This window comes from Rana temporaria, chromosome 13 (genome assembly GCF_905171775.1).
Source record: "Rana temporaria chromosome 13, aRanTem1.1, whole genome shotgun sequence".
Classification (NCBI taxonomy): Eukaryota; Metazoa; Chordata; class Amphibia; order Anura; family Ranidae; genus Rana; species Rana temporaria.
This window is the reverse complement of record NC_053501.1, coordinates 108,957,997-108,981,057: the sequence shown is the minus strand read 5'-3', so window position 1 is coordinate 108,981,057 and position 23,061 is coordinate 108,957,997.

The window sequence follows — 23,061 nt, the reverse complement described above, 5'->3', positions numbered from 1 at the left end:
CCGGGCCAGTGCCTTTAAAAAGTATTCATAACAAATAAAAATGCATAATAAATAAATAAATAAATAAATAATAAAATAATATACATTTTGGGGCAGATCCACAAAGAGAGTACGCCGGCGTATCTACCGATACGCCGGCGTACTTTCAAATTTCCTGCGTTGTATCCTTAGTTTGAATCCTCAAAACTAGATACGACGGCATCTGGGTTAGATCCGACAGGCGTACGTCTTTGTACGCCTTCGGATCTAAGGTGCAATTCTTCGGCGTCCGCTGGGTGGCGTTCCCGTCGTAATCCGCGTCGAGTATGCAAATTAGCCATTTCCGACGATCCACGAACATACGAGCGGCCGTCGCATTCTTTTACGTCGTCTCTAGTCGGCTTTTTCCGGCGTATAGTTAAAGCTGCTATTTGGTGGCGTACGCAAGGTTAAGTATGGACGTCGTTCCCGCGTATAATTAAAAAAAAAAAAAAAATTTGGTTTGCGCAAGTCGTCCGTGAATCGGGATGGACGTAATTTACGTCCACGTCAAAACAATGACGTCCTTGCGACGTCATTTAGCGCAATGCACGGCGGGAAATTTAGGGACGGCGCATGCGCAGTTCGTTCGGCGCGGGGACGCGCTTCATTTAAATGAAACACGCCCCCTTCTCGCCGATTTGAATTACGCCGCGAGAGATAGACTACGCCGCAAATTCTTTCTGGATTCGAAGCAAACAAAAGTAAGTTACGGCGGCGTAGCGTATCTCAGATACGCTGCGCTGGGGCAGATCTTTGTGGATCTGCCCCTATATATATATATATACACACACACATACATATACATACACACACACACACACACACACTGTATGTATGTATGTATGTATGTATGTATGTATGTATGTATGTATGTATGTATGTATGTATGTATATATATATGTATATATATATATATATATATATATATATATATATATATATTCTCTATATCTAGATAGATAAAAATAAATAACACATACATACACACACATATATATATATATATATATATATATATATATATATATATATATATATATATATATATATATATATATATATATATATATATATATAATAAAAAATGTATATTATTTTATTATTTATGTATTTAATTTATTTATTATGCATTTTTATATTTTATTTATAAAAATAAACAAACTATTAAATAAATAAAATATAAAAAAATATATTTAAATATAAAAATATATCGTACATTGCCTCTGGTAGACCAACAGTACGTGATCTTTGCCTAAGCAACCTAGAGTCTCTAATGATGTGAAACACTCACATTGGGTCACATGATCAGCGCTGTGGCTTGGTACAGTAGATGGTCAGTCTATGACAACTCTGATACCCCCCGTCTATGGCCCCCTCCATCAGCGAACCTCAGATTTTAATTACCCCAGGGGGTCATGTGACCGATTTCAATACAAGCGGCACTGCGTGGAGTTCTCATTTAATTGTATCGCCATTCTTTCCGAAAGAAAGAAGAAGAAAAAAAAAACGGAGCTTTGTCAACAGACTTCCATTGACGCCACTGCGGCATAGAAAAGCCAATGAATTGACGGCAACCTTGAGAGGAGACAAAACCTTCCATGAGCATATTATGAGGAGCGGATTGATGCAGGAAATATGGGGGCTGCCAGCGCCGATCTCCTCCTGAAAACGCCTCCTGGCCGCCATCCCGAGCCTCTGGCTTCACCAGTTTCAGACCCGGAACAGATCTGCCGATCACCTCGTTGTCCGCAACCTCGTTCCAGGCCAGCGTCTCCGAGTCCTGAAGCTGCCTGATCAATACGACGGACTGACTGGGTAGCGAGCTTTTCGGCCACTTAGAAGCAAAGAACGGTAGCCAATGGCAGCCAATTGGGGAGATTATCATTTACTTCCTGTCTATGAGACACAATAGGAAGTGAGAGGAAGTCTCTCCAATATGAGGGAGATTCGCCTCTTAGCAGTCACCGGAACAAGAGTTCCCGTTGGAGGATTGGCCTTCTATTACTGTTCCAGTGGCCATGTGACCCAAAGCCGGCATTGGTGTCATGTGACCTACGACAACTTACCGTCTACTACAACATGGAGATCCCATCACATGACTCAAACCTGGCATCAAGTCACATGACCTGCTACAAGTCTTCCCTTACTGTCTACTGGTCCAAGGAGATCCCATGACACGTATCACATGATCCAAACCTGGCATCAAGTCACATGACCTGCTACAAGTCTTCCCTTACTGTCTACTGGTCCAAGGAGATCCCATGACACGTATCACATGATCCAAACCTGGCATCAAGTCACATGACCTGCTACAAGTCTTCCCTTACTGTCTACCGTTCCAAGGAGATCCCATGACACGTATCACATGATCCAAACTTGGCATCAGGTCACATGGGAGGCCATAGAGAGGCTGATTGGTGGGATCAGAACTGGCATAAACTTACCATCTACTGCTACATGGAGATCCCACGGCATGGACCACGAGAGCCAGACCAAGCATCAAGTCACATGACCTGCTAAAACTCTTCCCTTTTGATCTATTGTAACAAGGACATCCCATGGACATTGACGGCTGGTGCTCAAAATTTTTGGGGGGCGCAAACTGAAAAAAAAACATTGCAGCCACTGTGCCCATCAAACGCAGCCACTGTGCCCTGAATAGGGGGTGGCAGTGGCAACCGTGCAATGCATGAATCTATCTATTGGTGATAGAGGGGTGGCAGGAGAGAGGGGGTGGCGCTCGTGCGCCCTTTATGGATGCACCGCCACTGTCCATGTGCGCTGGTCACATGACCCAAACCTGGCATCAGGTTGCATGACCTGCTACAGTTCTTTCCTTACCATCTACTGTAGCATAGAGACCCCATGGCAGTGATCATGTGACCTGTTACAACTCTTCTCTTTCGATCTACTATAACTGAAAGATCCCATGGAGCAGATCACATGACCCAAACCTGGCATCTGGTCACATACGAAGCCTTAAGGGAGGCTGGGTTGGGGTAGCAGAACTTTCATTGACTTACTGTCTACTGTAACAAATATATCCCACGGCACTGATCACATGACCAAAACTCAGCATCTGGTCACATAGGAGGTCTTAAGGGAGGTAGAAGAACTGGCATTGACTTATCCGTACCCCAAACCTGGCATCAGGTCACATGCCCTGCTACGACTTACGGTCTACTGTAACAAGGGGATCCCATGGCACTGATCACATGACCCGAACTTAGCATCTGGTCACATAGGAGGCCTTGGGAAGGCTGGGTGAGGGTATCACAACTGGCATAGACTTACAGTCTAACAACAAGATCCGCGTGACCCAAACCTGACATCAGGTCACATCACCTTCTACAACTTACTCTCCATTGTAATTAGGAGCACCCATGGCACTGATCACGTGACCAAAACTCAGCATCTGGTCACATAGTAGGCCTTAAGGGAGGCTAGGTTGAGGTAGAAGAACTGGCATTGACTTACCATCTACTGTAACAAGGTAATCCCATGGTAATGATCACATGACCCAAACTCAGCAACTGGTCATATAGGAGGCCTTAAGGGAGGCTGGGTTGAGGTAGAAGAACTGGCATTGACTTAATGTCTATGGTAAAAAGGAGATCCCATGGCGCTGAACACATACCCCAAACCTGGCATCAGGTCACATGCCCTGCTACAACTTACCATCTACTGTAACTAGGCGAACCCACTGGTAGAAGAACTGGCATTGACTTACCATCTACTGTAACAAGGGGATCCCATGTCACTGATCACATGACCCAAATTCAGCATCTGGTCACATAGGAGGCCTTAAAGGAGGTTGGGTTGAGGTAAAAGAACTGGCATTGACTTACCGTCTACTGTAACAAGAAGGTCCCATGGCACTGATCACGTACCCCAAACCTGGCATCAGGTCAAATGCCCTGCTACAACTTACCATCTATTGTAACTAGGAGAACCCATTGCACAGATCACATGACCAAAACTCGGCATCTGGTCATATAGGAGGCCTTAAGGGAGGCTGGGTTGAGGTATAAGAACTGGCATTGACTTACCATCTACTGCGACAAGGGGATCCCATGGCACTGATCACGTGACCCAAACTCAGCAACTGGTCATATTAGAGGCCTTAAGGGAGGCTTGGTTGAGGTAGAAGAGCTGGCATTGACTTACCGTGTATTGTAACAAGGGGTTCCCATGGTGCTGATCACGTACCCCAAACCTGGCATCAGGTCACATGCCCTGCTACAACTTATTGTCTACTGTAACTAGGAGAACCCACTGGTAGAAGAACTGGCATTGACTTACGGTCTACTGTAACAAGGGGAACCCATAGCACGGATCACATGACCCGAACTCGGCATCTGTTCATATAGGAGGCCTTAAGGGAGGTTCTGTTGAGGTAGAAGAACTGGCATTGACTTAATGTCTACTGTAACAAGGGGATCCCATGGCACTGATCACATGAGCAGAACTCGGCATTTGGTCAAATAGGAGGCCTTAAGGGAAGCTAGGTTGAGGTAGAAGAACTGGCATTGACTTAACGTCTACTGTAACAAGGGGATCTCCTGGCACTGATCACATGACCTAAACCTGGCATCTGGTCACATAGTAGGCCTTAAGGGAGGCATTGACTTAATGTCTACTGTAACAAGTGGATCCCTTGGCGCTGATCACTTACCCCAAACCTGGCATCAGGTCACATGCCCTGCTACAACTTACCATCTATTGTAACTAGGAGAACCCACTGCACTGATCACATGACCCAAACTCGGCATCTGGTCACATAGGAGGCCTTAGGGAAGGCTAGGTTGAGGTAGAAGAACTGCCATTGACTTAATGTCTACTGTAACAAGGAGATCCCATGGCACTGATCACATGACCCAAACTCAGCATCTGGTCACATGCTCTGCTACAACTTACCATCTACTGTAACTAGGAGGACCAACTGGTGGAAGAACTGGCATTGACTTACCGTCTACTGTAACAAAGAGATCACAAAGCACTGATGACATGATCCAAACCTGGCATTGGGTCACATGCCCTGCTACAACCCATTTGTGGTGATAGTGGTCACCAGGATAAATAGCGAGGGTGAACCTCCACAATGAGGACACAGACCGGGGGTTCTAACCCTTCCCTTTAGATACATGTTAAGGGGTCCACCTTAATAAATCGAACTTGTCAAGTCACCAATCATAGTGAGATCTTTGGGAGTTTGCTCCCAGCTCCGTCTATCTACTGTGGCTATCAGGAAGGGTCTAAATGTCTCATCTGGAACTCTATTGGACCCAGTGGCGTAGCGTGGGGGGTGCAAGGGGGGACACCGCCCCGGGCGCAAAATTTAGAGGGGCGCTGTCACAAGTGTGGAGAGGAGGGAGCGCCAACAACAGATGGGACATAGGAACATATGCATGATGTCACCACTCCAGGCTTTACCAGTCATTATCAAGCAGGCTCTCCTCTTACCTACAGCCACCGCTGTCTCACACAGTGGATCATGTGACCAGACTGGAGCTAGCTAAAAATAGGCAAGTCCATGGGTCAGGGGGGCAAAAATTACTTGCCTTGCCCCAGGCGCTGACAACCCACGCTACGCCACTGATTGGACCAAAAACTCCCTATGGGTATATAAGAAGTCCTTGAGTGATTTGGTTAACCGACCTCCACCCATAACGGAAACTTTTTTTTTTTTGGGTGGTCATTCCCTTTAAATAATCACCTGCTACCGGTCATAGGGCCCCGTGTTCTATGTCCACCTGATCTTCTCAACCCGCCTTGTTCTGACATCTCATTGACCGTCTTCAACCCCCGGAGCTCAGGGAAGGACCCAGGAGTCCTCTCCGAGCAAAAATAATATTAATAATTGCATGAATGACGAGCTCGTCTCTGGGAGAGAGCCAGCTGATTACAGCCGGGAGGACTCATTTCCTGCCCGTAATGATGAAGAGATGGCTTCATGTGGCTCGAGGTAATGATCCTAGGAGCAGGTGTAGGAAGGGGAAGAGGACAGTAATTACTGAGGGACTCTAACGGAGAGCAACACGCACTGTCTGCACTGCCCTGGCAACCCCCTCCGAGGGGAAGTCACAGGGATTAAAGCAGAGCTCCGGCCTTTCCTGCAGTTGTACCGACTCCTCTCCTGGACTGAAATGACTTACTCTGATTTCACTGCACACTGTGAGCTTCCCACTATGTGCATTAGAAGCTGCAGCAAGCCAGACAGAGCCCGCCTCATTTCCTGCTCTTTCCCCCCCGAGCCTGACTGTCCCTAGCCCATACTTACATTCATTGGATTTCAATGCTTTCAATCATAGAAGAACGGCATCACATGGCAAGGGCAGTGCCAGGACAAGCTCAGGGAACCCAGGGAATCCGAAAAATAAAAACAACAGCACCTATCACAAATTCTCTACCGCTAAAACTTCCCCTCCTAGTACACATCCCCCCCCCCCCCCCCACACACAATTCAAGTCTCCTCCAGCACAAATGGCCCCCAAATCCTCCTTCCTAGCACAGATCTTCTTCTCCCAACACAAATCCCCTTAGATCACCACTCTTAAGCAAACCTCCCAACCGTCCCGGATTGCACGGAAAGTCCTGCCTTTGGAGGTCTGTCCCGAGTCCAGGGCTCCTCTTAGCACCTCCCCAAATTTTGCCTCCTAGTACACATCTCCCCCCACCCCGACACACAATTTAAGTCCCCCCAGCACAAATGCCCCCCAAATCCTCCCTCCTAGCACAGATCTTCTTCACCCAACACAAATCCCCCTAGATCACCACTCTTAAGCAAACCTCCCAACTGTCCCGGATTGCCCGGGAAAGTCCTGCCTTTGGAGGTCTGTCCCGAGTCCAGGGCACCTCTTAGCACCGCCCCAAATTTCCCCTCCTAAAATAATACTTACCACCTGAAGCCCAGGGTGAACATGCTAAACTGCCCCCCCCCCCCCCCCCCAAGATGTATGAGCATAATTAGCCAGATTCAGGTAGACGTGCCTATCTTTAGGCGGGCGTAGCGCATCTCATATACGCTACGCCGCCGTAAGTTAGAGAGGCAAGTACAGTATTCACAAAGAACTTGCGTCCTAATTTACGGCGGCGTAGTGTAAATGGGCCGGCGTAAGCGCGCGTAATTCAAAGTAGGCTGTAGTGGGCGTGTTGTATGCTGATGAACTGTGACCTCACGTAAATGACGCGCCTAACGAACGGCGCATGCGCCGTCCGTGAACGTATCCCAGTGCGCATGCTCAAAATCACGTCGCAAATAGTCAATGCTTTCGACGTGAACGTAACCTACGCCCAGCCCCATTCTGAATCGACTTACGCAAACGACTTAAACGACGTGAAGTTCGACGGCTGTCCCGACGTCCATACTTAACATTGGCTGCGCCATCTTTTTGGTGGTTTATCTTTACGCCTGAAAACGCTTTACGTAAACGGCGTATCTTACATGCGACGGGCGTGCGTACGTTTGTGAATAGTCGTATCTTGCTCATTTGCATATTCTCGGCGTAAATCGCCATATATAAAAAAAAAATCAGCATGGACCAGAAGTGACTACCAAAAAAAAAAATGATTTTTTTGGGAACTTTTGCTTAGAAAAAAATAAAATGGTTTACTTCTGTCATGACATCACTCCGGTCCTCCAAGGCCATAGAGACAATCAAAGGTTATCTGGTCACTGACCACCAGCCATCCGCTTTGTTGGATCGTTTCTTGGGCGCGCTGATAAAAACGGTAAGCCTGAGAAACACTGGCGAGCGGCGGGATTGCCGGCATAGATAAATATAAAACATAACACAATATAATATAATATACAGTATATATATATCATAAACAACAACAAAAAAATAAAACATTACAAAGGGTCTCAGAGTTTGATAACTGTCTCAAAAAAGTTAGGCAAGCGTCTAAAACAACGCTTATAAAGCATATATGGGAACTGTTTTACCTTCCAAAGGAGTTGTATTTCTGTCCATCCAGTCCTTAGATTCACACCGCTCCACCACACCGCACGCCCCCCATTTTTTTTTCTCTGCTGCATTTCAGTAACATTTACAGCCTGAGACTGGACAGTGAAAGGAGAAGCAGAAGACAGATGAGCTCATCTCTCTGTCGCTCTGCTCTCTCCTCCCATCAGCTCAACCAGCCACCACCTCCTTCTTCGTCTCCCCCCTCTCCCAGTCTGATCTCTGCTGTAAAAATGTCGATCCCAAGCCGAATTCAGGGGCTTCCGCTGCTGGCGGTTAACGAAAACATTTAATGATGTATACGATGAAGACAGGGTTGCATTAATTTGTGTCTTTTCTATCCGCCTGGAGTTCAGCTGAGCGATCGAGCGGTGGAAAGGAGACGCGCGGTGAAATGACAATCACGTGAAGTAGCGGCGGTGTGTGACCCAGCGCAGGCCGACTGACGGCAAGTCGTTTGTTCTGTCATGATTACCGGATCTGTCCTGTCTTCGGCGCGCTGCAGATCCGTGGCGCGGAGCGCGGAATACCCTTGAGATATTAGCAGACGAGAGGAAAAACAACTCGATGGGAAGAGAGGCAGACAAAACAAGAGGAGATCCTGCGCCGTGGCGGAGTCACGCGGCAAGGCCCAGACCCCGCCGCCGGGGGGGCCATGCAACGATGACATTTCGTCTCTACCGTGGAAAGATACAATGTAACAATGACATAGAAAGATACAATGTAACAATGAGATTCAGGGCCAGATTCTCAAAGGCGTTACGACGGCGCAAAGCCATTTGCGCCGTCGTAAGTCCTAATCTTAGAATCAGTTACACATAGATATCCCTTAGATCTGACAAGCGTAAGGCTCTTACGCTGTCAGATCTTAAGTGCAATTTTTCTTTCTGCCGCTAGGTGTCGCCTCGTCGTTTTCCCCGTCGTCCATGCAAATTAGCTATTTACGCCGATTCCCGAACGTACGACGCAGAGAATTTACGACATTTACGTAAGCGGAAACTTGCCCCTGCTAATATGCGGGGCAAGTTTACGTAGGTCCGTCGTATGCCATGTTAAGTATGGCGTCGGGTCAGCGTCGGCTTTTTCCGTCGTTTACGTAAGTCGTCCGCGAATACGACTTTACGTCAATGACGCTCACGTCGGCGTCATTGACGTTTTCCGTCGTGAGCTGGAGCATGCGCACTGGGCTATTTTTCCGCCCGGCGCATGCGCAGTTCGATCGGCGCGGGGGCGCGCTTAATTTAAATACAAGCCGCCCCTTTGAAATTACGCGGCCTTACGCCGGGCCAATTACACTACGCCGACGCAAATTACGGAGCAAGTGCTTGGAGAATACGGCACTTGCTCCAGTAAGTTGCGGCGGCGTAGTGTAAATGGCTTACGCTACGCTGCCGCAGATTCTACAAGAATCTGGCCCTCAGTCTCTACTATAGAAAGATACAATGTAACAATGACATAGAAAGATACAACGTAACAATGACATTTAGAGTGCAACATAGAAAGATACAACGTAACAATGACATTTAGAGTGCAACATAGAAAGATACAACGTAACAATGACATTTATAGGTGGATTCAAATAGACCGCCGCATCTTTGCGGCGGCGTAGCGTATCGTATTTACACTACGCCGCCGTAAGTTAGCTAGGCAAGTACTGTATTCACAAAGTACTTGCCTGCTAAGTTACGGCGGCGTAGCGTAAATGGGGCCGGCCTAAGCGCGCCAAATTCAAATGAGGATGTGGGGGGGCGTGTTTTATGTAAATGGGTGGTGACCCGACGTGATTGACGTTTTTTAAGAACGGCGCATGCGCCGTCCGTGTACATATCCCAGTGTGCATTGTGGCAAAGTACGCCGCAAGGACGTATTGGTTTCGACGTGGACGTAAATTACGTCCAGCCCTATTCACGGACGACTTACGCAAACGACGTCAAATTTTCAGATTTCGACGCGGGAACGACGGCCATACTTAACATTGACTAGCCCAGCTATTTGATGGAATAACTTTACGCCTGAAAATGCCTTACGTAAACGGCGTATCTTTACTGCGACGGGCGCACGTACGTTCGTGAATCGGCGTATCTAGTGATTTACATATTTTACGCCGAACGCAATGGTAGCGCCACCTAGCGGCCAGCCTAAATATTGCGCAGGCTGTCGTATCCTAGATAGGTTTAAGTGCATCTCAGTTTGAGAATACACTTAAACTTAGGACGGCGCAGATTCCGAGTTACGTCGGCGTATCTACTGATACGCCGGCCTAACTCTTACTGAATCTAGCTATTAGAGTGCAACATAGAAAGATCCAACGTAATGACGAAATTTAATGTGTAAACCACTTGCTGATTGGTTGCTAGGGCTTACTGCACACCATTAACGCTTCACCCATTGGTTGCTGGGGGGCGTGTGTGATCAGTGGTGGAGGGGTAGTAAAATGGTGTCCGTGGCAGTGGTAGGGGGGATGGGAGCGTGTGATCAGTGGCAGTGCTGGCTGGAGATTAGGGTGACCACGTGTCCCGGATTGCCCGGGACAGTCCCGCATTCTGCAGGTCTGTCCCGGGCACCTTCACTCTGGGACAATACAGTGTCCCGGAATGAAACTGACACAGGTCCCAGCATGAACCCCTCAGAGCTTAAGATGTGACCCCCCCCCCAAACTAGTGAAGAACTAAAGGTCCCAGCATAGATCTGTGAAATCTATGGGGTCACACCCTTGGATCTCATGGGATCATGCGGGGAGTTTCAAAATGGGGGGGGGGGTCACATCTTTAGATATCATCGGTTCATGCTGGGATTTGTAGTCCTTTACTTTGGGGGGGGTGACCTCCCCAAAGTTAAGGACTACAGGTCCCAGCATGAACCCCCCCCCCCCCCCCAACTAGTGAAGAACTACAGGTCCCAGGATGAACCGGTGAAAACCATGGGGGGGGGGGGTCACAATTATTTTTTATAACAAGTTATCTTTTTTTAGAAAGGGGGGGGGTGTCCCTGAATGGCAGTTTGGAAATGTGGTCACCCTAGTGGAGATGGGATCAGTGACACTCACTTGCTGTCACCTGTCAGTCAGTGTCCAATCAGTTCTCTCTGCCTGGGGGGTGAAAGAGAGTGAGAGAGTGGGGGGGGGGGGGGGTGTAAGAGCAAGTTGGGTGAGAGAGAGTGGGTGGGTGAAAGAAATAGAGAGGGGTGGAAAGAGAAAAGAGAGGAGAAAAAAAAAGTAGGAGAGATTTGGGGTTTTTTTTTTGACCCCAGATGTCTTCATAAAGAGGATCCGTCATCCTTATTTCCATTACAAGGGATGTTTACATTTCTTGTAATAGGAATAAAAGTGATTAAAAAATATTGAAATTAAAAGGGATAGTGTAAAAAAAAAAAAAAAAAAAGTGTAAAATAAATTTTTTCTTTTTTTTGCTTATAAAAAGGTAAAAGGAGAGATTTGGGGTCTTTTTGACCCCAGATCTTTCCTTAAAGAGGACCCGACATCCTTATTTCTATTACAAGGGCTGTTTTACATTTCTTGTAAGTTATAACAAAATAAAAATAAAAGGGACAAGGTAAAAATGAAAAAAAATTCCATTATTTTCCATTACAAGGGATGTTTACATTTCTTGCAATAGGAATAAAAGTTAAGAAAAAATAAAAGAAAGGGACAGTGTAAAAAAAAAAAAAAAATTTAAAGCGCCTCAATTCCTCTGTTTTTTTTTGTTTTTTATCTTTTTGCTTTTAAAAAGGTAAAAGATATTTGGGGTCTTTTTGACCCCAGATCTCTTCATAAAGAGGACCTGTCGTTCTTATTTCTATTACAAGTGTTGTTTACATTTCTTGTAATAGGAATAAAAGTGATTAAATAAAAATAAAAAAATTAAAAGGGACAGTGTAAAAAAAAAAAAAAGTGTAAAATAAATATATATATATATATATATATATATATTTATTTTACATTTTTTTTTTTGCTTATAAAAAAGGTAAAGGAGAGATTTGGGGTCTTTTTGACCCCAGATCTCTCCTTAAAGAGGACCTGTCATCCTTATTTATATTACAAGGGTTGTTTTACATTACTTGTAAGTTATAACAAAATAAAAATGAAAGGGACAAGGTAAAAATAAAAAATACAAAAAGTAAAATAAATAAGAAAAATTGTATCCTTTTACAAGAAATGTAAACCTCCCTTGTAATAGAAATAAGGACGACAGGTCCTCTTCATAAACGGTGTACAGAATGAACGGCTGAAATCGCACCTGTACAAAAAAGGCGAAGGAGCCGCTTTTATTATTTTGGCCGCACTGGAATCAGATTCCGTGGATGTTCACACCCATAAAAACCGAATCAGGTAAATGCACGGCGGCGTTCTGCGACCTGTGTTTGGGGTGACGTCATAAACCTCTACGTCCCGGTTCACGCTGTGAGGTGAGATTCCCGCACAATCCCACCACATTCCTGTTCAAATCACATGCGATTCTTCTGCAGTGCGATTTGAGCCACTATTCTGTATAGGAGCAGTATTTGTCAGATCGACCAATCAGCTTCCTCTCCATATTGGCAAATACATCAGGGAGAGAATAAACTGGCTAAGGCGGCATTCACACCTGAGTGTAGCGTCTTTGAGCGTTTTTCTGGCATTTTTCCACCTATTTTGATGTGTGATTTGGGTGTTTTTATACAGCATTTTTGAGCTGTGGCGTTTTTTTTATTAACCAATAGAAAAAAACGATTATCTGTTGCATTGTTTGTTGCTAGATATTTCAGCTTTTTTAGCTTTTTCATCAGCTTTTATTTTATTATTATTATTTTTATTATTATTATTATTATTATTCATTTGTTTGTTAGGTTAAGTAGTTAGAGTTAAGGTTAGGGTAGGGGGTTAATATTTTATTTATTGTCTTATTATTATTCTTCATTTATTTTTTTGTTAAGGTGTTACTACTACTACTAAAAAAATGAATGTAAAATAAACACACAAATAAACAAACAAAGACATAATAAATAAATACAATACATGAATACTATGTAATAATAAATAACCCCCTAACCTTAATTCCTAACACGTTTAAAATGAATAATAATAATAATAATAGTAATAGTAATATTAATACTAATAATAAAATAATAACAAACACCCTAACACAAAATAAATCTATTATTATTATTATTATTATTATTATTATTATTATTATTATTATTATTATTATTATTAATAATAATAAAAATGTATTATTATTGTCATGTTCCTTTAATACCATTCATTGTGTTGCTATCTGTAATTGGTCACAGACAATGTCAATCACAGCCCATCTGTACCATGTGATTAGCTCTGGCCAACCACAGCTAATTACAAGAAAACAAACTGAAAAATCGTGGTAGCGGCAGTTAAAGATGGGTTGTGGGGTTCCTGCACCTTGTACCTCTGGACCCTTTTACATTACACAGCACCCTGCACCTCTGGGCCCCTTTACATTACACAGCACCCTGCACCTCTGGGCCCCTTTACATTACACAGCACCCTGCACCTCTGGACCCCTTTACATTACACAGCACCCTGCTCCTATGGACCCCTTTACATTACACAGCACCCTGCACTCCTTTACATTACACAGCACCCTGCACCTCTGGACCCCTTTACATTACACAGCACCTCTGGACCCCTTTACATGACACAGCACCCTGCACCTCTGGGCCCCTTTACATTACACAGCACCCTGCACCTCTGGACCCCTTTACATTACACAGCACCTCTGGACCCCTTTACATGACACAGCACCCTGCACCTCTGGACCCCTTTACATTACACAGCCCTCTGCACCTTTGGACCCCTTTACATTAAACAGCACCCTGCACCTCTGGACCCCTTTACATGACACAGCACCCTGCACCTCTGGGCCCCTTTACATTACACAGCACCCTGCACCTCTGGGCCCGTTTACATTACACAGCACCCTGCACCTCTGGGCCCCTTTACATTACACAGCACCCTGCACCTCTGGGCCCGTTTACATTACACAGCACCCTGCACCTTTGGACCCCTTTACATTACACAGCACCTCTGTGCCCCCTTTTTTTTTTTACATTTTAAAAATGTATTTATTGATTTTTTTTTTTTAACAGAAGGAATTTTATTAGAGAATGAAATGGTTCAGTGGACATGTAAATATCAGCAAAATGGTACAGTAATATAGGAAGAACACAGTATATCCAATAGTCAGGTGTAGAGAGTCAGTGCTTGCTTGGTCAAAATACAGTAAACCACCATCATCAAAACTCAACATCAGGCTTGTGTAACAGGCAAGAGAATTAAAGCTAGAATTTGATAACCTGGGGCAGCTACCTGCCCAACCCGTAAAGTCTACCGGGAAGTCACCCCATCCGGGGGGGAGGGGGGGGGGAAATGGAGGAAAAAATGAAGGGGGGGAGGGGGGGGGAGAAGGGGGGGGAAAGGGTAGAAGAAAAAAGAAAGGAGAGGGGGGGCGTACTTCAACAGTCTACACCGTGAGGTGCCTGGCCTCCACCCACCTTGACCATATCTTGTGGAACTTGTTAGGGCAATTGCGACCCATATATGTCAACTTATACAAGGGGAGGGCCGCATTCACCAGCTCCCTCCAGGCAGAGATCCCAGGCGGATCGGGCCTCTTCCAATGAATTAAGATGGTTTTCCTGGCGTAGTATGCACAGTAGAAAATAAAGAGTTTTTTGTGTGTGGCTGTCGGGAGATTATCAGTCACCCCCAAGAGCAGGACCATGGGATTCAGGCCCACAGGCGTCCCACTAAGCGAATCAATGTCAGCAACCACCTCCCGCCAGAACCCCTGTATTCGAGGGCAGTCCCAGACCATATGTATAAAGTTACCAACAGCCCCCCTACAGCGCGAGCATCGGTCGTCATCCAGACGATAGATGACGGACAATCTTTGTGGAGTGTAGTACACTCTGTGGAGAAATTTCACCTGGATGAACCGGTCTTTGGCCGCGATCATCAGCGGGACATATTGTTGGAGGCCCTCAGACCAGTCTTCCTCTGTAATATCTGGTATATCCCTCTTCCAGGCATTGAACGCCCGTACTGCACCAGTGTTACCAGCACCCGTGAGTCTAAGGTATATGGAGGAGAGTGTTCGATCAATAATAGAACAGGTTAAGAGTCTCTCAACAGTGTGTGGAGCCAGGGTAATCGGCTCCGGGAATTGGGCCTGCACTGCATGTCGGAGCTGCAGGAACCGGAAGTACATCCACGGAGGCAGGGAGAACCTACTTCTAAGCTCGCTAAAGGGAAGAAGTCGACCTCCGGGCATAATATCCCTGAGAGTCCTAATCCCGCGGCTTGCCCAAGCCTGTGGGTCCGGCACCGTTCTCAGATGGGGCAGCCCCGGATTGCCCCACAGCGGAGCATGGGGAGAAAAGGTCCGGGGCTCCGCCAGGGTCCCCGAGACCCTCCGCCAAACCCCAACCGTGGTCCTCATAGGGGTGGTAACACTGGCATTAGAGCGGGGCCCCCTATAGACTAAGTTACTAAGCTCAGCATATGACCCTAGTATTGCCGCCTCAAGGTTCACTGCAGGGTTGGAACGGTCCTGTGTGAACCACCACCTCACCGAGACCAAAACCGCCGCCCAGTAATACTTTCTAAAGTTAGGTAACGCTAAACCACCCCCCGACACCGGAAGTTGGAGCGTGGATCTGGCGATCCTGGGCACTTCCCCCCGCCATACGAATGCCCCTACGGCCCTATCTAAAGCTTCAAAGAAGGAGTTGGGGACAGGAACAGGGGTATGCCTAAAAACATAGAGGAACTTAGGAAGAAAAGACATCTTCACTAGATTCACTCTACCCACTGGCGTGAGCGGCAGGGTCTTCCAAGCCGCGCACTTGCTGTGGAAGTTCTGTAGGACCGGGCGGACATTGGCATCCAAGTAGTCCGGCAGGTGTCTCCGAATAAGGATACCCAGATATTTAAATTGGTCGACCCACTGGAGGGGCGCCGGCACCCCAGGAGGGGGAGCCATCGGTCTAAGGGGAAAGAGCACTGATTTCCCCCAGTTAATTTTAATGCCAGAGAACCCGCCGAACCGCTCAAAGATCCCAAGGGCCGCCGCCAGGGAGGCGTGGGGGTCTCCAAGATACAGGAGAGTATCGTCTGCGTACATAGATATTTTCTCTACCAGGGGGGGCACCGAAATGCCCACCAATTCATCGGAGGATCGGATCATCGCAGCCAGTGGCTCAACGGCCAGTGCAAACAGTGTGGGGGAGAGGGGGCATCCCTGACGGGTGCCTCGGCGGAGCGGGAAGGCTGCGGACAGGATTCCACCGGTACGGACCCTGGCTGTGGGGTCGGAGTATAGCAGTTGTAGCCAAGTAATAAAAACCGGTCCGAATCCAAATTTGCGCATCACCGCCCACAGGTATCCCCACTCCACCGAGTCAAATGCCTTCTCGGCATCCAGGGAGGCAACGACCTCCGCCCCCCCCACCCCCAGACATCCGATCAATCACTGTAAACAACCTACGCAGGTTAATGTCCGTCCCCTTCCCTGGCATAAAGCCCGACTGGTCCCCATGCACCAAGGACAAAATCACCCCATTAAGTCTAGTGGCCAGGATCTTAGTAAGGACCTTGGCATCCACGTTGAGGAGGGATATGGGCCTATACGACGAGCAAAGCTCAGGGTCCTTACCCGGTTTAGGGACAACCACTATTACTGCCCTTAACATCGAGGGCGGCAACCTAGCTTCACGAAACGAGGTCCGCAGCACCTCACCCAGAACTGAGGCCAGTGACTCACAATGTGTCTTGAAAAACTCAGCAGGGAGGCCATCCTCCCCCGGGGTCTTGCCGGCCTGCATGGAGGCCACCGCATTCTGGACCTCCTTCAGGGTAAAAGGGGCATCTAACCGTGACCGTGCCTCCAGGGTGAGCACAGGGAGCTCAACACCATCCAGATAGGACTGAAGCTGGGTCGGAGAGTATTCAACCCTGGAGGAGTATAGGTCAGCGTAATAGGAAGTGAAGCGGGCGTTGATCTCCTCCGGGTCCTTCAGCAACCTCCCCGAGTCATCCCTGATATTAGCCACCGGGGGGGACACTGTCTGCTCCCTTGAGAGCCACGCCAACATACGTCCCGTCCTCTCACCCTGCTTATTTATTGATTTTTATATTATATTTTTAAGGCATACGGCCTATGTGCGGCAAAGAGGGCGGGCTTTAACGACCGCACAGATGCATCCATGGAGGGCTGAGGTTTCTGAACTACTGCGCACTCCCAGCACAATGACTGAGCTGTCGGGGGGGGGGGGGCTTCAGGGCTGGACAGGAAGTGGTTAAAAAAAAAACGCGGCGAACGCGGAGTCACAAACAACCCACACTCTCGTCTCCAAGCCGTAGGACGCCGCAAAAAAAAAAAAAAAACACGCGATCTTTAAGTGCCCACGAAAGCGAACCGCTTGTAACTGCAACCCGCAAATGGCGCCCATTCATTTTTTATGACGCCGTGCGCACATGCATTGCAGCGCACAGGTGTGAAACCAAAGCAATTTTTTTTTTTAAGGGGTGTACTCCTTTGAAACTATGGCCCAGATTCACGTAGAACCGGGCAAATCTGCGGCGGCGTAACGTATGACATTTACGTTACGCCGCCGCAAGTTTTACGGGCAAGTGCTTGATTCACAAAGCATTTGCCTGTAAAGTTGCGGCGGCGTAGCGTAAATCCCCCGGCGCAAGCCCGCCTAATTCAAATGATCCGGGTAGGGGGCGTGGATCATTTAAATTAGGCGCGTTCCCGCGCCGAACGTACTGCGCATGCGCCGTCCCGATGTGCACTGCGGTAAATGACGTCGCAAGGACGTCATTGGTTTCGACGTGAACGTAAACGCCATTCACGGACGACTTACGCAAACGACGTAAAATTTTCAAATCGCGACGCGGGAACAACGTCCATACTTAACATTGGCTGCGCCTCCTAATAGCAGGAGCAGCCTTACGCCGAAAAAGCCTTAACGCAAACGACGTTAAAAAACGAACGCCGGGCGCACGTACGTTTGTGAATCGGCGTATCTAGGAAATTAGCATATTCTACGCCGACAACAACGGAAGCGCCCCTAGCGGCCAAAGTTATATTGCACACAATTCTAACGTCGCCGCAATCAAGTTACGTCGGTGGAGGAAGCCTATTTTTTCAGCGCAACTGCCTTTGTGTATCGGCGTAACGCTACGTGGGCGCGGAATTCAAATTGGAGATACGCCGCCGCAAAAGGTACCTGAATCTACCCCTATATAAAAAAATAAAACTAATTAAAAAATAATAATTAAAAAAAAAAAAGAAATGCGGACGTTAACATGTAAAGCGCGGACCGCGGCGACATTAGAAGGGTTAATGTATATGTATAATTATGTTGATAGTGCTTGACATGAGGCAAACAGGAGCGGGATGCTGTGGGCCAGCGGTCGCCATGGAAACAGAAAGCTTTCGCTGCCTCGCTGGGAGACGTACTTAGCGTAATCATATACATAAAAACAACATCATTTTTTTCCCCGTTTTGATAATAGAGACAGCTCCGCCGGGGATACAAAAGAACATTTTTTTTTCTTCTCCTTTTAATTGGTAGGTTGCCTGCCTTTGTTCCCTCCGCCACATATTTTATTTATATATATTTTTGCAGAGCCAGATTTTGTGTAACCAAGAGGATAAAAAAATAAAAAAATAAAAAAAATAAAATAAAAAAAATACCAAAAAATAAAAAAAAAGAAAGAAGAATCCTCTGGAGCGTTTATTTGTCGTGCGATGCGGTGCTGCGGGTTTATTTGTTCCTTTTGGTGTTTTTTTTTTTTTTTTTTATTAGAATTTTTCAGCGAACCCGGCCAGATACCATAATAACCCCCAAAGTCATGTCAGAAAAATATAACATTTTTGTGATGGGTTCTGTATCGACAGATCACAGTCGGCGCACATGCGAGAATTTATCAAAATTAATAACGCCGGGGCTGCGGTCCAAGGAAGCGGACTTGGATCACGATCCTCTTAAACCGTGATACGAAGATTGGCAGGGGTGGGGAATCGCTCACGGTTGACCTTTGGTTGGGTGATGCCCATTACTAGAAAGGTGCCATATTGCCAGCGATGGTGAGAGGAGTTCCATGTACAATGAGGGTGTTATGTTATTAGAATTTGGAGGAGTTCCATGTTATTATCAGTCAGAGGAGTTCCATGTACAATGAGAGAGTGTCGTGTTATCAGCCGGAGGAGTTCCATGTACAATGAAAGCGCCATTTTATCAGTCGGAGGCGTTCCATGTAAAATGAGAGTGCCATTTTATCAGTCGGAGACGTTCCAAGTACAATGAAAGCGCCATTTTATCAGCAGGAGGAGTTCCATGTATAATGAGAGCGCTGTGTTATTATCAGTCGGAGGAGTTCCATGTACAATGAGAGCGCCGTGTTATTATCAGTCGGAGGAGTTCCATGTACAATGAGAGTGCCATGTTATCAGCTGGAGGAGTTCCATGTATAATGAGAGCGCTGTGTTATTATCAGTCGGAGTTCCATGTACAATGAGAGTGCCATGTTATTATCAGTCGGAGGAGTTCCATGTACAATGAGAGTGCCATGTTATTATCAGTCGGAGGAGTTCCATGTACAATGAGAGTGCCATGTTATCAGCTGGAGGAGTTCCAAGTACAACGAGAGCACCGTGTTATCAGTCGGAGGCGTTCCATGTACAATGAGAGCGCCATTTTATCAGCTTGAGGAGTTCCATGTATAATGAGAGCGCTGTGTTATTATCAGCTGGAGGAGTTCCATGTATAATGAGAGCACCGTGTTATTATCAGTTGGAGGAGTTGCATGTTCAATAGGAGCACCATGTTATCAGCTGGAGGAGTTCCATGTATAATGAGAGCACGGTGCTACCAGAGGAGTTCCATAGTAGAATAAAAATGACATCTTACTGGTATCCAGAGGAGTTCCATGTACATGGAACTCGGAAATTCTGTACCACTGTGAGAGGGTCATGTTATCAGTGACCGGAGAAGGTCCATCAAACAATGGAGGCCAGGTTACCAGAGGAGTTCCATGGTACAATAAGAATGCCTGATATCCAGAGGAGTTCCATGGTACAATAAGAATGCCTGATATCCAGAGGAGTTCCATGGTACAATAAGAATGCCTGGTATCCAGAGGAGTTCCATGGTACAATAAGAATGCCTGGTATCCAGAGGAGTTCCATGGTACAATAAGAATCCCTGATATCCAGATTAGTTCCATGGTACAATAAGAATGCCTGATATCCAGAGGAGTTCCATGGTACAATAAGAATGCCTGGTATCCAGAGGAGTTCCATGGTACAATAAGAATCCCTGATATCCAGATTAGTTCCATGGTACAATAAGAATGCCTGGTATCCAGAGGAGTTCTGTGACGGTATTGGTATGATATCCCCGTCAAAGATGCCCTTCTTCCCATAACGAAAATCACCCCAATATTCCACGAGAAGGAATATCCCTGGAGTCGCCCAGAAAGCCACACATGCCAAGCTTACTGCTGGAACAACACAGAGTTTAATGTTATAACACACACAGCTTATATGTCATTTCCAAAACGGTTACAATGACAAATCTCCGCCCCCCTCTTACACAGTGGGGGGTCTTCAATTCAGCTCCTTTGAAATAAAGATATTTCTTTGAACTAATCAGTATCTAGCCGGTTCGGCACCGCATATAGAGAGATAATTACCACAATGAAGCAATCAGCATAATTAACACAAGCCACTTAAACACAGATCTCCTTCACACAACACAATAGATCAATTAACCTTTAGAAATAGTGAGGGGACATTAGCACTTCAATAACCGGATGGTAATCACAATGGCAAGCAGGGAGAATTAAACTGAGACATATAGGCAAATGTATCACAATGGCCCCCCTTTTTCTCCCTGCTCCGGAAAACCCGGTTGGACCTTCCCTGGTCCAGTAGGGTTGACGGGTTTAGAGCTTTTAGTCCGAGGTTAACTCCGTTTGGCATGACTGACCTCCCTTGGCAACTGCTTCAGACTCAGGTATGCCACCGGGTCGTCAGATCACACGCCGGTCAGTCCCCAAGTCTTTGTGCGATCTGCAAAGTCACCAGAAGTCAGTGTGAAGACGGCGAATGGGTCTGTGCGCCGCCATCTAGGTGTCCCGCTATGGGAGGGGCAGGTTATGGCTCTGAAGTGACAGTCACAGGAGATTCATAAAAAGAAAAAGTTATATTTGTTGAAATGCTGTAGCACTGGTGCTCAGAGTCCGGGGGGGGGGGGGACGACTCAGAGCCCCATAAGGTCAGCCACCCCCTGCTCCCTCTGCAGCCGCCGGTTCTCCTCTTTGAGCTTCTCCAGCTCCATCTCCAGTTCATGGAGCCTGGGGGGGTCAGCCCGCTGTGACCTCAGGTGGTTGTTCTCCTCCTCCATGCGGCTTATGCACTCCTCCAGCTCTATGTACTCACGGATCAGATCCTGCTTGCTCATGTCCTGCAGGCTTTCCACGTGGTCCTTCATCATCAGGAACTGGGTGGTGGTGTAAGGGGCCACCGGTGGGCCCTTGGCGAACATCTCGGCCCGCATCTGGGGCGCCCGCTGCGATTCCATCTCCTCCAGTCGCTTCTTCTCCTCCCAGGTCCGCTGGTTATATGACTTCCAGGACCTCTTCTTCTTGGAGGGTAGCTGGCGGTGCCTCTTTCTGCCCAGCTCCCTCCAAGGCCCCTCTGGCTCATGGCTGTCGCCCATGACCAGCTGACAATGGTGTTCCCTGTTGTCCGTAATAACAGATTGTACCATGAGGGCTTCGTAAGGGGTGCCCAATGGTTCTTCCTGACCCAGCTCCTGGGGATCCCAAGCCGAGTCTACACAATGGGCTGCTGCTGGTGGGCGGTACCCAGGTTGAGACCAATTTGACCTGGTGTTGTCATTCATGGGGCAATTCTGCTTGAAGTGACCCAACTGTTTGCACCGGAAGCAGCGTTGTTCGTTGTCCTCCTGGCGTGGGTAGCGAGGGCTAGATGTCATCGGTCTGTTAGGCGGTTGGTATCTAGCGGCTGGTGGGTGTGAGGGCGCCGTTGGTTGTGGAGGTTGTACCCGTGGTGTGACCTGGTTTGTCTTGCGAGTATCCGCATATTCATCCGCCAACTTCGCGGCCTCTGGTAGAGTCATGGGCCTGCGATCTCTCACCCAATCCTTGATGTCCGTCTGGATGTGATTGTAAAATTGCTCCAGGAGCATTAGTTGCAAAATGTCCTCTGCGGTGGTGGCCTGGCTGCTGTTAACCCAGGGAGTCTTTCGTGGTTTTGCATGAGTCCCTGAACTTCTGTCGGTGGGACTCTGGGGTTACTGCATAACGAGCCAGGAGCACTTCTTTAACCCTGGCGTAGCTATGGATATCCTGATCTGGCACGGTCCGGAAAGCATCAGAAGCTTTGCCTGACAGTTTGCCTGACAATATTGCAACCCACTCTCTTCTAGCTATTCGGTGCAGGTTACATTGTCCCTCAAAATCCGCCAGGTAGTTATCAATTTCACAGTCCTTTTCATCAAAAGCTTTAAAAGCGCTAAACGGAATCTTCCTTGTGTCTGCTGTGCTGTACTCACTGTTCGGAGAAGGTGCGGCTGCTTGTTGGACTGCTGCCAGTTTTAACTGTAGCTCTGCGTCTCTTATTTGTTTATCCTCCTGTAGTTCTGCGTCTCTTATTTCTTTAGCCTTCTGTAGTTCTGCGTCCCTTATTTCTTTAGCCTCCTTCGCTAACAGGTCCATCACTCTCAGCACCACATCTGCCGTTGAGTTCGGGCCGAACCACGCTAGCTTCTCTCTCATTAGCTTGTTGGCTGGCGATTCCTTCTCCTGAATCACTGGTGTCTCCATCTCTTGTACTGCTGGCGTTGCTGCAATCCCGTCCTCCTGGTCGATCTCCATTGATTCTGCTATGATGACCCGCTTGGTTTTGTTGCTAGCAATCCTTACACGAATTTCCAGTAGTTCTTCCAGTGTCTGCTTGGAATCCGGGTGTGAAGGGGAATAGAAGGGAAAAATCCCACCGCTGCCACCAATTGTGACGGTATTGGTATG